Source organism: Scyliorhinus torazame, chromosome 19 (assembly GCF_047496885.1).
Source record: "Scyliorhinus torazame isolate Kashiwa2021f chromosome 19, sScyTor2.1, whole genome shotgun sequence".
NCBI classification, from domain to species: domain Eukaryota; kingdom Metazoa; phylum Chordata; class Chondrichthyes; order Carcharhiniformes; family Scyliorhinidae; genus Scyliorhinus; species Scyliorhinus torazame.
The window spans coordinates 144551766-144563459 of record NC_092725.1 but is presented as its reverse complement, the minus strand read 5'-3'; the positions used below and the strand labels follow the sequence as shown (position 1 = coordinate 144563459).

Sequence of the window (11694 nt, the reverse complement as noted above, 5' to 3'; positions counted from 1 at the left end):
GTGAAGGAAAACATCTGCTGTACAGGTGAATGGTCTGGTGGGTCAGGGTGATCCAGGGAAGCTCTCAGTGGATCCACGGCAATAATGATGCAGAGGAAGGAGATACACTAAATCAACACTGAGTTGTAGATAAAGGAACAACTAAGCTTAAAACCTTTTTTTTGCTGAAACCCTGGAACTAAACCAAGTATTTCAGCAGATATGTTTCTGAGTCTATTATAAAGAGAGGATAGTCCTCTCCCTTCATATGGTGACCTTTGGAACTTGACACCAGTACCCCAGGATCTACTTTCCCCATGGCAGAATGTGTGGTCAGCAGCGGCTGCAAGAAGGAAACTGGGTCTGAATTCTAGGCCCGACCCCCAGTCCAGCATTTAGAGGTGACCAAGGACCTTCCTAAGGAGGAAACCTCAGCTCTGAGTGCGATACAGTCACCCTCACTGGGTGATGTTACCCCATTTTCTATCACACTTTGAGTTGAAGTGACGCTGCTGAGAAAAACCCACTCCAGACTCTTCACCCAAACTAATATATTTTGCAAGAAGTCAATACTTTTCTACATTTTCATTTTTCTGAGTTCAGTTTTGACAAAGAAAAGTTCATTTTAAGCAAATATATTTTCCAATATGTTGCACACCTTTATTCACGGAAATATTTTTTACATTGAAATGGCATCGTTTGAAAATGAATGATAAAATTGTACAGTAGAAGCACCAATTTCACCAAAAGCATTTGATTTGGAACATTTATTTGACCATTTTCGCGGGGCAGCTTTAACAACCTGAGAATGCCTTCCCTCCATCTCGACCAAAACCAGCTCCCTCAATGATGACAAACTTTTTCTCAATGTTATACAAGTGGATTTTTAATATACTTGCGGTTGACTTTCACTGATACATTATTAAATGTTGTCGTATTCAATCCTCTGGACTTAGCACGTTTCCCGAGACCATGAAATTTTGTAGACACTGATGGATATCTCAGTGCGAAGATTAACATTCAGTACAAATGAATTCCGGCTCTGGTAATGCACCAGAGAAAACTTCCTACTTCACAGAATAAATTCTGTGGCTTCATTTGGTAAATTGATTACAACGCACTGCTTGTGTTGAATCGGGGGGAAGCGAGAATGGAATATTTGGTGAATTCCTGTGCACAGTGCACATGATGGACAGGCCCTGTCAAGACTGAAATTATGCTTCTGAATGAGGAGAATCAAGTTCTGGACATCGCTTCAGCATGGAATTGCTCTGAAGGGTGACCATGTCCCTCTCTGTGGCTTCAATAGCTGCATTCTCCAGCAGGCCAGAGTACCGAGCGCAGAGAGTTTGAGATCCGGCTGTGGACTGTCGCACAACAAACGCTCTTGCTTCGATTACTTGAACGGCGGCAAGTCAGCAGCCGGACGGCTGTGGTGAAGAATACGCTACAGAAGAAAAATACATAACAATCTTTAATAGTGTCACGAGTAGGCTTACATTAACACTGCAATGAAGTTACTGTGAAAATCCCCTAGTCCGGCGCCTGTTCGGGTACACAGAGGGAGAATTCAGAATGTCCAATTCACCAACAGCACGTCTTTCGGGGCCTGTGGGAGGAAACCGGAGCACCCGGAGGAAACCCACGCAGACACGGGGAGAACGGGCAGACTCCGCACAAACAATGACCCAAGCCGGGAATCGAAGCTAGGTCCCTGGCGCTGGGAAGCAACAGTGCTAACCACTGTGCTACCGTGCAGCCCATAGTTAGCAATCAGGGGCTGAATCTTGTGGTGTCGGGGGTCCTGCCAGCCAGCTGGATTGACTCACGATGCCTCTTTTCAGTAAGGCCTGTCAAACCACACGCCAGTCAGACAGTGGTGACTTGTGGGAGGAAACCGGAGAACCCGGAGGAAACCCACGCAGACACGGGGAGAGCGTGCAGACTTTGTACAGTTATTCAAACATGTGTAGATATATTTTGATGTGCATACTTCATATGAGAGGACATCTCCCACCACACTGGCCAAAAGACAACTTTAATAGTGAAACGTCCCATCTACTATTAAAAAAATCATCTACTTGTGTCTTGCCTCAAGGACTGAACTGCTCAAATCTTTCTGTAACCTTCATGTAATACTGCTAAAAACAAACAGCTCCAAACTAGAATATTCTACAGAAATAGAGCTCAACTATCCAGCTTGATAACATCATTTGTACGCTGCTGGGACCATAGTTACATCAGATCAGAAAGCAGCTTGTCAAACATGAATAATTTAGGATATAGGTTCAGACAGATGTTCAGGTGTCTAACCTGAATCTCCCTTGGCGAAGGGAATGAGAATGAACAGGGTGAAATTTTCCACACCCATTAATGATACGACTGAGTGGGTTGGGTGGAAGGATTCTTTTGCACATGGTGGCCGAAATCATCTCACTTTGAGCATCCCGACGGTTCAGCTGCATCGCACGTCCACTCCGAGAGGGCCGACGGGCCATATATAGACATGTGGCAGCCAGCCAACCAACTATGCAGAGGCGAGGGGCCAGCCAATCATGTGGCAGCCGTGGACAGGTTGGTTTAAAAGTCAACAAAGCTTTTCGAAGTCGAGGGTGCAATTCATCGTCATAAAAGCTTGGGCTCATGCAATTCTGTTTTGATTAAGGGGATTCTCTGGGGAGTTAATTTGTTTTCAGCTTGGTGAGATGATGTCATTGCTGGGTGGAATTAAGGTATCAGGCATTTTGAGGAAGCATTTTCAGCTGAGTTCTGATCTGGCTGAAGCTGTGTGCACAGAGAAACTGTCCTGTAAGTTAGTTAAAACAGTATTTAAAGCAGTCGGACTTGTCTGAAGACAATGGGAGAAATTAAACAAGCCAGTTGAAGACAGCTTTTGAAAACATGCAGCCAAAGTTTGGACTGGAGAAGCAGTGTCAAGGGGCTCTTTCTTAATGAACATCTCGGTAAAGCAAGTATTACTCTGTGCCATTGGTATTTAATCAGATTGAGGGTAGAGATGGTCTTTTTTCCTGTTGTTTAAGTGGGAATAAAGATAGAAATTAAAGGTATTGTATTCACTGTGTTGAGTACTATTGTTTAAGGGGTAATTGTAAGCTATTTCCAGGTGTGATATTAAAGATTTCACTACTGTATTAGTAATAGTGTTTGTTTTAATAAACCATATCCCTATATAGTGTGAAATCCCTCCTGGAGTGAGGTATCCTTTCAAAATTAAAATATTGGGGTGGGTTTCGGTCTGTTGGGGTCTGGTCTGGGATCGTAATACACTGACCCCACATCTGGGGCAGGATTCTCACTTCTGGGGACTAAGTCCCCACGCATGCCGGAAAATGGGTGGGAATCACTCCGGACTTTTCCCGAGAAAGTCTGGGGTGATTCTCCCTCCTCAAGTGGGCCAGCAGGGCCCCGGCGTGCGTCCCGCAGCTCCAGCTGCAGGTGGAGTCCTGCAGTTACGCCGCGCAGCCGCGGATGCGCACGGCAGCCAGCCGCAGATCCGCGCATGTGCCCGGCGGCCGTCTTCGCGCCGGCCCCAGCGCAACATGGCTCCTGCCTACAGGGGCGTGGCGCGGAGGAACATAGGCCCCTCCTGGAATGAGCACGCCCGCCGATCCGTAGCCACCGATCATGGGCCTGGCCACCGTGGAGCCCCCCCCCCCCCCCCGAGTCGGACCCCTCCGCCCTCCCTACAGGACGGCCCCCGCAGCCAGAAGTCTGAGGTCCCGCTGGGTGGGACCACATGTGAACCCCGCCGGCGGGATTAGGCAGAGATCGGCGGGCACACGGCCCTTCGAGCGCAGAGAATCGACAAAGGGGCTACTTTCAATGGCCCCCGACCGGCGCCGCATCGAGCACGTGACTGGTGGCGATTCTCTAGTCGCCGGTGAATCACGTGCCGGTGTGGGAGCCTATTTTCGGTAATTCTCCGCCCCCGCGCCGAGCGCAGTTTTGGTGTGGAGGGTCGGAGAATCCCACCCCTGATCTGTTGCCCTTGGATTCCCAAACACCTTCCAACTCTGCCCCCACCCCACCCCCAAACTGTTGATCCCCATTAAACTATGAAGAATGTCCCGATGCAGACAATGGGTGAACCCACAGTTCAGAGGTACCTCTCCGAATTGTCTCCTCCAAGTGATCTGGGAACAGCACAAGGGCCTATTTTCTATTCATGGAGGCTGCCCTCTTACCTGATAACAGTGGCAGCGGTGGATAGCAGTCATGGGATCCACAAACAGGTCTGGATTCAGTGCTGTGAGATGGTTAATAAACTCCTGCGCTGCTCGAGGGTAAGAGGCACAGTACAGTCACCGCAATGGCACTCAAAAGGACTCTGAACAATTAAATGTGCAAATGCAGAAGTAATCCAGGCAGGAGTTGGGTTTGAGGCCTTAGCATCAGGTGGGACATGTGGGAGCCAGCTCAAGCTGTAAAAGATGAGGTGTGTGTGAAATGCCCAGCTTTTCCAGGCTGTGTCTCTAGTTTAACATCCATCGTCCCTGAAACCACTCTGGTAAATCCCCTCTATACCCTTATACAGAGGTTTAAAGCTTGAAGACACCAGGGGCAGGATACTCCAACCCCCCGCTGCGTCAGAGAATCACCGGGGGGCGGCGTGAATCCCACCCCCGCCGGCCGCCGAATTCTCCGGCACGGGAGATTCGGAGGGGACGGGAATTGCGCTGCTCCAGACGGCGGGTCCCCCCCGGCGATTCTCAGGCCCTCAATCAACCGAAGTCCCGCTGCTGGAATGCCTGTCCCGCCGGCGTGAATTAAACCACCTCTTTACCGGCGGGACAAGGCGGCGCGGGCGGGCTCCGGGGTCCTGGGTGGGGCGCGGGGCGATGTGGCCCCCACGGTGGCCTGGCCCACGATCGGGGCCCATCGATCAGCGGGCGGGCCTATGGCATGGGGGCACTCTTTTACTACGCGACGGCCGTGTAGGTCTCCGCGATGGCCGATGCGTAGGTGACCCCCCCCCCTGCACATGTGCGAGGATGAAGTCAGCAGCCGCTGACGCTCCCACACATGCGCGGACTTCCGCCGGCCGGTGGAGTCCCTTCGGCCCCGGCTGGCATGGCGCCAAAGACCTTCCACGCCAGCCGGCGGGACGGCAACCACTCCGGCGCGGGCCTAGCCCCGAAAAGTGAGGGCTTGGCCCCTAAAGGTGCGGAGAAATCCACACCTTTGGGGCGGCCCGACGCCGGAGTGGTTCACGCCCTCCATCCCGCCGGGACCCCCCGCCCCGCCGGGTAGGGGAGAATCCCGGCCCTGATCTGTTGGTGTTCTGCTCAAGGCAAAAGTGAATCTAAGACTGGATCACATGACACATTTCCCTTCCACTGAGGTCATGTTGATGACCTTTATTACAACAGTATGAATCACACTGTGCATATTGTTTCTGCGAGCAGCTCAACAGATCATTAAGTACATGAAACGAAAAGAAAAGAAAATACATAACAGGGCAACATAAGGTACACAATGTAACTGCATAAACACCGGTATCGGGTAAAGCATACAGGGGTGTAGTGTGATGCGACCATCAGTTCACTCAAAGACACGTGGAGAAGTAAACCGTGGTTTTAATCAGCTTGGAACTGTGCCTGCCTGCAACCGGTACAACACTGAAGGCGGCCCCGCAGGTCAGCGGCTCTTTAAAAACCTTACCTTTACAGGAGCAGCCCTTTGGATTTCGGCGGCAGCGGTGCGCAGGGGCCTTCTGGGAGGTGAGTAGTGTATTTTAAAACGTTACCTTTACAGGAGCAGCCTTTGGATTTCGGCGGCAGCGGTGCGCAGGGGCCTTCTGGGAGGTGAGTAGTGTATTTAAAAACCTTACCTTTACAGGAGCAGCCCTTTGGATTTCGGCGGCAGCGGTGCGCAGGGGCCCTCTGGGAGGTGAGTAGTGTATTTAAAAACCTTACCTTTACAGGAGCAGCCCTTTGGATTTCGGCGGCAGCCGTGCGCAGGGGCCCTCTGGGAGGTGAGTAGTGTATTTAAAAACCTTACCTTTACAGGAGGAGCCCTTTGGATTTCGGCGGCAGCGGTGCGCAGGGGCCCTCTGGGAGGTGAGTAGTGTATTTAAAAACCTTACCTTTACAGGAGCAGCCCTTTGGATTTCGGCGGCAGCGGTGCGCAGGGGCCCTCTGGGAGGTGAGTAGTGTATTTAAAAACCTTACCTTTACAGGAGCAGCCCTTTGGATTTCGGCGGCAGCGGTGCGCAGGGGCCCTCTGGGAGGTGAGTAGTGTATTTAAAAACCTTACCTTTACAGGAGGAGCCCTTTGGCTTTCGGCGGCAGCGGTGCGCAGGGGCCTTCTGGGAGGTGAGTAGTGTATTTAAAAACCTTACCTTTACAGGAGCAGCCCTTTGGATTTCGGCGGCAGCGGTGCGCAGGGGCCTTCTGGGAGGTGAGTAGTGTATTTAAAAACCTTACCTTTACAGGAGCAGCCCTTTGGATTTCGGCGGCAGCGGTGCGCAGGGGCCTTCTTGGAGGTGAGTAGTGAATTTAATAAGCCTTGCCTGGTCCCGTGTCTGTTCTTCTTTTCTGTTTTATTTGTTTTTATATAAGGCGGGAACCGGAAGTTCGACCCGCGGACCTCTGGGAAGTCCCCCCCCCCCAACCAATAAATTCTGGTGGAGAGGAAACCCGAGACACTACACGTGTAGTGTCTCCCACCCGCCCTCCTCCTCTAACCTAATAATAAGACCCATTGGTGTAAGGTAAGTGCCATATTATATTATTATATTATTAGCATTGTGCAGGTCAAGGATCGGAGGTGGAGGAGCAGTCTCTGTCAGCGAGAGAACCTGAGAACATCTCAGACACTCAGAAGGTAAGTAAGTGATTTTTACTTTTATACCTTTTTTCAAATTGTGTGTCGGGGGGAAACTGAAGTGACATCACAGAAAAGCTGTGACCTGAGTGGCTGGTTGGGATTCTAACCTAAATTTTAAAAAAAAAATTTGAGTATTTGGGAACTAATTAAACATAATAACTTAATTATAATTTAGAGGATATCTAAGCCAGAGATCGGAGAGTATTATAGTTAGCTATCGCATTTCTATTAGAAATCTAGTGCTAGGAAACAGATAGTTGACAGTAACTTTGCAATTTAAAAAAAAAAAGTATTAAAAAAAAAGACAAATTTTAATTTTAATTAATTGACGCAATGTCAGTTAGAGGGGTGCTGTGCTCTGACTGTGAGATGTGGCAGGTCCGGGAGGCTTCCAGCGTCCCGGATGGCTTCATCTGCAGAAAGTGTACCCAACTGCAGCTCCTCACAGACCGCATGGTTCGGTTGGAGCAGCAATTGGATGCACTTAGGAGCATGCAGGTGGCGGAAAGCGTCATAGATCGCAGTTATGTAAATGTGGTCACACCCAAGGTGCAGGCAGAGAAATGGGTGACCACCAGAAAGGGCAGGCAGTCAGTGCAGGAATCCCCTGTGGTTGTCCCCCTCTCGAACAGATATACCCCTTTGGATACTGTCGGGGGGATAGCCTATCAGGGGAAAACAGCAGCAGCCAGAGCAGTGGCACCACGGCTGGCTCTGATGTTCAGAAGGGAGGGTCAAAGCGCAGAAGAGTAATAGTAATAGGGGACTCTATAGTCAGGGGCACAGATAGGCGCTTCTGTGGACGTGAAAGAGACTCCAGGATGGTATGTTGCCTCCCTGGTGCCAGGGTCCAGGATGTCTCCGAACGGGTAGAGGGAATCCTGAAGGGGGAGGGCAAACAGGCAGAGGTCGTTGTACATATTGGTACTAACGACATAGGCAGGAAGGGGCATGAGGTCCTGCAGCAGGAGTTCAGGGAGCTAGGCAGAAAGTTAAAAGTCAGGACCTCGAGGGTTGTAATCTCGGGATTACTCCCTGTGCCACGTGCCAGTGAGGCTAGAAATAGGAAGATAGAGCAGACAAACACGTGGCTAAACAGCTGGTGTAGGAGGGAGGGTTTCCGTTATCTGGACCACTGGGAGCTCTTCCGGGGCAGGTGTGACCTGTATAAGATGGACGGGTTGCATCTAAACCGGAGAGGCATAAATATCCTGGCCGCGAGGTTTGCTAGTGCCACACGGGAGGGTTTAAACTAGTATGGCAGGGGGGTGGGCACGGGAGCAATAGGTCAGAAGGTGAGAGCATTGAGGGAGAACTAGGGAATAGGGACAGTGTGGCTCTGAGGCAGAGCAGACGGGGAGAAGTTGCTGAACACAGCGGGTCTGGTGGCCTGAAGTGCATATGTTTTAATGCAAGGAGCATTACGGGTAAGGCAGATGAACTTAGAGCTTGGATTACTACTTGGAACTATGATGTTGTTGCCATTACAGAGACCTGGTTGAGGGAAGGGCAGGATTGGCAGCTAAACGTTCCAGGATTTGGATGTTTCAGGCGGGATAGAGGGGGATGTAAAAGGGGAGGCGGAGTTGCGCTACTTGTTTGGGAGAATATCACAGCTATACTGCGAGAGGACACCTCAGAGGGCAGTGAGGCTATATGGGTAGAGATCAGGAATAAGAAGGGTGCAGTCACAATGTTGGGGGTATACTATAGGCCTCCCAACAGCCAGCGGGAGATAGAGGAGCAGATCGGTAGACAGATTTTGGAAAAGAGTAAAAACAACAGGGTTGTGGTGATGGGAGACTTCAACTTCCCCAATATTGACTGGGACTCACTTAGTGCCAGGGGCTTAGACGGGGCGGAGTTTGTAAGGAACATCCAGGAGGGCTTCTTAAAACAATATGTAAACAGTCCAACTAGGGAAGGGGCGGTACTGGACCTGGTATTGGGGAATGAGCCCGGCCAGGTGGTAGATGTTTCAGTAGGGGAGCATTTTGGTAACAGTGACCACAATTCAGTAAGTTTTAAAGTACTGGTGGACAAGGATAAGAGTGGTCCGAGGATGAATGTGCTAAATTGGGGGAAGGCTAATTATAACAATATTAGGCAAGAACTGAAGAACATAGATTGGGGGCAGATGTTTGAGGGCAAATCAACATCTGACATGTGGGAGGCTTTCAAGTGTCAGTTGAAAGGAATACAGGACAGGCATGTTCCTGTGAGGAAGAAAGATAAATACGGCAATTTTCGGGAACCTTGGATGACGAGTGATATTGTAGGCCTCGTCAAAAAGAAAAAGGAGGCATTTGTCAGGGCTAAAAGGCTGGGAACAGACGAAGCCTGTGTGGCATATAAGGAAAGTAGGAAGGAACTTAAGAAAGGAGTCAGGAGGGCTAGAAGGGGTCATGAAAAGTCATTGGCAAATAGGGTTAAGGAAAATCCCAAGGCTTTTTACACGTACATAAAAAGCAAGAGGGTAGCCAGGGAAAGGGTTGGCCCACTGAAGGATAGGCAAGGGAATCTATGTGCGGAGCCAGAGGAAATGGGTGAGGTACTAAATGAATACTTTGCATCAGTATTCACCAAAGAGAAGGAATTGGTAGATGTTGAGTCTGGAGAAGGGGGTGTAGATAGCCTGGGTCACATTGTGATCCAAAAAGACGAGGTGTTGGGTGTCTTAAAAAATATTAAGGTAGATAAGTCCCCAGGGCCTGATGGGATCTACCCCAGAATACTGAAGGAGGCTGGAGAGGAAATTGCTGAGGCCTTGACAGAAATCTTTGGATCCTCGCTGTCTTCAGGGGATGTCCCGGAGGACTGGAGAATAGCCAATGTTGTTCCTCTGTTTAAGAAGGGTAGCAAGGATAATCCCGGGAACTACAGGCCGGTGAGCCTTACTTCAGTGGTAGGGAAATTACTGGAGAGAATTCTTCGAGACAGGATCTACTCCCATTTGGAAGCAAATGGACGTATTAGTGAGAGGCAGCACGGTTTTGTGAAGGGGAGGTCGTGTCTCACTAACTTGATAGAGTTTTTCGAGGAGGTCACTAAGATGATTGATGCAGGTAGGGCAGTAGATGTTGTCTATATGGACTTCAGTAAGGCCTTTGACAAGGTCCCTCATGGTAGACTAGTACAAAAGGTGAAGTCACACGGGATCAGGGGTGAACTGGCAAGGTGGATACAGAACTGGCTAGGCCATAGAAGGCAGAGGGTAGCAATGGAGGGATGCTTTTCTAATTGGAGGGCTGTGACCAGTGGTGTTCCACAGGGATCAGTGTTGGGACCTTTGCTGTTTGTAGTATATATAAATGATTTGGAGGAAAATGTAACTGGTCTGATTAGTAAGTTTTCAGACGACACAAAGGTTGGTGGAATTGCGGATAGCGATGAGGACTGTCTGAGGATACAGCAGGATTTAGATTGTCTGGAGACTTGGGCGGAGAGATGGCAGATGGAGTTTAATCCGGACAAATGTGAGGTAATGCATTTTGGAAGGGCTAATGCAGGTAGGGAATATACAGTGAATGGTAGAACCCTCAAGAGTATTGAAAGTCAAAGAGATCTAGGAGTACAGGTCCACAGGTCATTGAAAGGGGCAACACAGGTGGAGAAGGTAGTCAAGAAGGCATACGGCATGCTTGCCTTCATTGGCCGGGGCATTGAGTATAAGAATTGGCAAGTCATGTTGCAGCTGTATAGAACCTTAGTTAGGCCACACTTGGAGTATAGTGTTCAATTCTGGTCGCCACACTACCAGAAGGATGTGGAGGCTTTAGAGAGGGTGCAGAAGAGATTTACCAGAATGTTGCCTGGTATGGAGGGCATAAGCTATGAGGAGCGATTGAATAAACTTGGTTTGTTCTCACTGGAACGAAGGAGGTTGAGGGGCGACCTGATAGAGGTATACAAAATTATGAGGGGCATAGACAGAGTGGATAGTCAGAGGCTTTCCCCAGGGTAGAGGGGTCAATTACTAGGGGGCATAGGTTTAAGGTGAGAGGGGCAAGGTTTAGAGTAGATGTACGAGGCAAGTTTTTTACGCAGAGGGTAGTGGGTGCCTGGAACTCGCTACCGGAGGAGGTAGTGGAAGCAGGGACGATAGGGACATTTAAGGGGCATCTTGACAAATATATGAATAGGATGGGAATAGAAGGATACGGACCCAGGAAGTGTAGAAGATTGTAGTTTAGTCGGGCAGTATGGTCGGCACGGGCTTGGAGGGCCGAAGGGCCTGTTCCTGTGCTGTACATTTCTTTGTTCTTTGTTCTTTATACTTCCTTTAAAGGGGTGGAGCCATGGGCGGAGCCTATACATGCCCCAACATATCCGCTGTGGGTGAAGCCACACAATGGCCCATAGGTGGAGCCCACAGGGTTAATAACATAACACAGTGCACTGGTGAATTATCAGTAATTATACATTCACCACATAGTGTTAATGAGGTCAGTCCTTAAGAGGGTCGTTTAGGAGTCTGGTAACAGCGGGGAAGAAGCTGTTTTTGAGTCTGTACGTGCGTGTTCTCAGACTTCTGTATCTCCTGCCCGATGGAGGAAGTTGGAAGAGTGAGTAAGCCGGGTGGGAGGGATCTTTGATTATGCTGCCTGCTTTCCCCAGCAGCGGGAGGTGTAGATGGAGTCAATGGATGGGAGGCAGGTTTGTGTGATGGACTGGGCGGTGTTCACGACTCTCTGAAGTTTCTTGCAGTCCTGGGCCGAGCAGTTTCCATACTAGGCAGTGATGCAGCCAGATAGGATGCTTTCTATGGTGCATCTGTAAAAGTTGGTAAGAGTCAGTGTGGACATGCCGAATTTGAGGAATAATGAGGAAGTATAGGCGCTGCCGTGCTTTCTTGGTGGTAGTGTC

General features: G+C 49.7%; 1 long non-coding RNA gene across 2 annotated transcripts in view; it reads right to left on the bottom strand.

Moving 5' to 3' along the window:
- Positions 1-615: 615 nt before the first annotated feature.
- Positions 616-11694, bottom strand: part of LOC140395954 (uncharacterized) — a 38022-nt gene continuing 26943 nt past the window's right edge. For both annotated transcript variants that reach the window (XR_011936422.1, XR_011936421.1), the window contains one exon: positions 616-1426. This is a non-coding gene — a long non-coding RNA (uncharacterized lncRNA). The remainder of the gene's footprint in view (positions 1427-11694) is intronic.